Here is a 2994-nt window from a genome sequence, read left to right as displayed (position 1 = left end):
CCCCCCCCCCCCCCCCGCCCGCAACCACCAGCGTCGGTTTTCATTATAGTTCACTAAAGTTAGAACGTAACGTCCGAGTTAAAAGATGCTTTGTGGTATAACCATGCCATTTTTTATAATAATTTTTAATGCATATGAGATCTTACAGTACATTGTATACTTTGCCTTCTTTGATTTTCAATAGTTTAAAATACTAAATTTATACATTAGTTAACAAAGACTTGGACACTTAAAAGTTTTTATAGTATGCAGATTATATTGTGTGAGTGGTTGACTATTAAATTAAACAAGATGGAATCCTCAATAGCCGCGGCTGTAATTATATATCAAATCGGTCAAGAGATGAGTTAAAAGTTTGTACCTGAAAAACAAGCGTGGGGCACGCGTTTACCCGATTCAATTTTATTACTCATAAGCATTTCTACCAACCCACCCTCAAACTGACATTCTTTTAGACAGGATTAGAGTAAATTAATCTATGAGACCTTTGGGCGAGGTAAAATACATCAATCGAAAGGGTCTATCCTCCTCAGTTCAAAACTGTAATTATATCTCAAATCGGTCGAGATATGACGGAGCTATGAGCTAAATATCTGTAACTAAAAAACAACAACAAAAAACACTCAGAGCCATTCTATGAGCCGCTAAAAAACAAACAATGGAAGTGTTTCGTATTCATCTCAGGAGTTTACTATGATTTTTCTTAATTACAGAATTTCCAAAATCAAGCGTATACTAAGCAGTAGAACTGTTTATAAAAAACTATTTATTGGGTGTAAATTATACTTATACACGATGTTGGTGTTGTATTATTTAAAAATAATCTCTATTAATATTTTTAATTATTCATGAAAGTTATTTCATTAGTTTTCATCTCAAAATAAGGTATACTACCTATAGCCCCCCCGTGGCTCAGCGTTAAGTCTATGGGCTTTTAACGCTAAAAATCGAACTTCGATACCCGTTGTGTAGGTTTGCGCTTAACAACAACAAAATACTACCCGTAACTAAGGCGTAATACAAACAAGCTAATAGAGACTGTTTGTACACTTGTTTGTTTCGAATATTATCGAAACCTATTTAAAAGGTAATCTGCCCTAGTCGGCCCTAATTTTAAACTGAGAAACTCAAGGGAATACAGTTAGGCAATAGCACCCACCACCAACTCTGGTCTACCCTATTATCGAAGTGAGTTTTGACTGTTACACTTACAATGCACCACGGCACCAAAGTGCAGCGCGCAATTTTGTGGCAACGGGACGCGAATCATAGACCTTGAACTCACAGAGTGGCACGCTAATCACTTAGCCATTCTCGGCCTTCTTTCCATACGTACGCCACTTTTCGTTTTCAGCAAGAGGTATATCTGATAAAAAAAAAATCACAAACAAGTAAAAAATAAACGTCTAAGTTGTTTGTTTGTTATTAAGCACAAAGCTACACAAAGGGCTATCTGTGCTCTGCCCACCACGGGTATCGAAACCAGGTTTCTGGCGTTTTAAGTCCGCATACATACCCCTGTGCCACTGGGGGGCCGTCTAAGTTGAATTATTCAATTATAAATATTGAAGTTTATGAGGAACGTGATTTTGTAAACGTTGCTATATATATATATATTTTTTTTTTCAGCCATATATAAGTTATGAATAAATTATAAACGAATGTAAGGTCTCTGGCAATAATAAAAGACTTGTCTACTTAATAAATATTTAATACATTTATGTACCAGCAAAATGTTTACAACGGAAAGCATGATTTTTAATAAAGTCGTATAGATGGATTAAAATTTTGAAAAATACTTGTATAAAACTGGATATTTATCTTAAAACAATCCATGAGTCAAACGAAAGAATAATATATTATAATATGCCAACCATACTAGATCTGTCATATTCACTGCCCTCAATGCCTTTTGCCCAACACCAGGGTTTATCAGGCTGCCTGGGACACGAGTGTGTGGTCTAGGCGTTATATATATATATATATACATATATCTAAATATCACTTTTCATGAACAAAGACTGTTATTAGCGTGAAACAAATGATGTAAACTGTAATTACTATCATTTTTAATTAAGTCACCAAAAATTATTTCATTTTGAATACTGGTTCTTCATTTATTTTAATTGTTCTTTTGCTTGTATCAACTTTACTGTCACTCACAAAAAGTGGTGAACCAGCAAGCTAGTCGTTTTACTTTTAGTCAAAACAAATTCAAAAAGTTCAAATATTTTTTTACATCTGAAGGTTGAGTAGGCTTACGTACACAAAATGTGGTAGATATATGTAGTTGAAAATGACAAGGAAGTACTACTAGTGTGGAAAATATAAGGCAAACCTGTAGGAGGTAGGTTAAAGAAAATATATAGAATAATAAAATTACTAATCAGTTTTTTTAAAGATGCATAAACGATTCATAATTATTTTTTATACAATATATAACAACATATTAAGATATAAAATATGCTCTAAAATTATCCTATTAAAGGTATTAAAATGTATACATAAAAACATTCACTATGAAAAATGAAAGCTGCAAGTTTTGGTACATTTCCTATGTTATCTTATGTATGTATGACGTAGTCGTATAAGAATGAGCAAATGGAGGAAAGACCATTCACTTTATCCTTATCCCGCAAACATATATCAACATCCTTACGTAACTTTCGCATCCTCATGCTTATCCATCAAAAACTTAACAAATAAAATGTATCTGTATACACATAATTTGAAACCACTCCATAAGTCAATAAATATAATAGAGAAATATATATGCCGAAAAACGTGTCCGCCAAAGCATTAAAAAAAAGTAAAACGTCGTTATGCGAGTACACATCCAATTTTTTCACATTGCCGCTGAAGGCTAAACCAAATTGAGATTAAATTTAATCATATATTATCAATAAAGCCAGTTTTAACCACTGTTTAATAAATTTTCATTATCTTTATCTAACTTAAATTATCTTTTTACGTATATATATATATATATATATA

At 32.6% G+C, this 2994-nt stretch overlaps 1 protein-coding gene across 2 annotated transcripts in view; it reads right to left on the bottom strand.

Moving 5' to 3' along the window:
* Positions 1 to 2994, bottom strand: part of LOC106466403 (heterogeneous nuclear ribonucleoprotein L-like) — a 27703-nt gene that overhangs the window by 24240 nt on the left and 469 nt on the right. The gene's annotated exons all lie outside the window — the stretch shown is intronic.

Source organism: Limulus polyphemus, unplaced genomic scaffold (assembly GCF_000517525.1).
Source record: "Limulus polyphemus unplaced genomic scaffold, Limulus_polyphemus-2.1.2 Scaffold2248, whole genome shotgun sequence".
NCBI lineage: Eukaryota > Metazoa > Arthropoda > Merostomata > Xiphosura > Limulidae > Limulus > Limulus polyphemus.
Note: the sequence above shows the minus strand (reverse complement) of the source record. Positions and strands in the feature narration are given on the sequence as shown.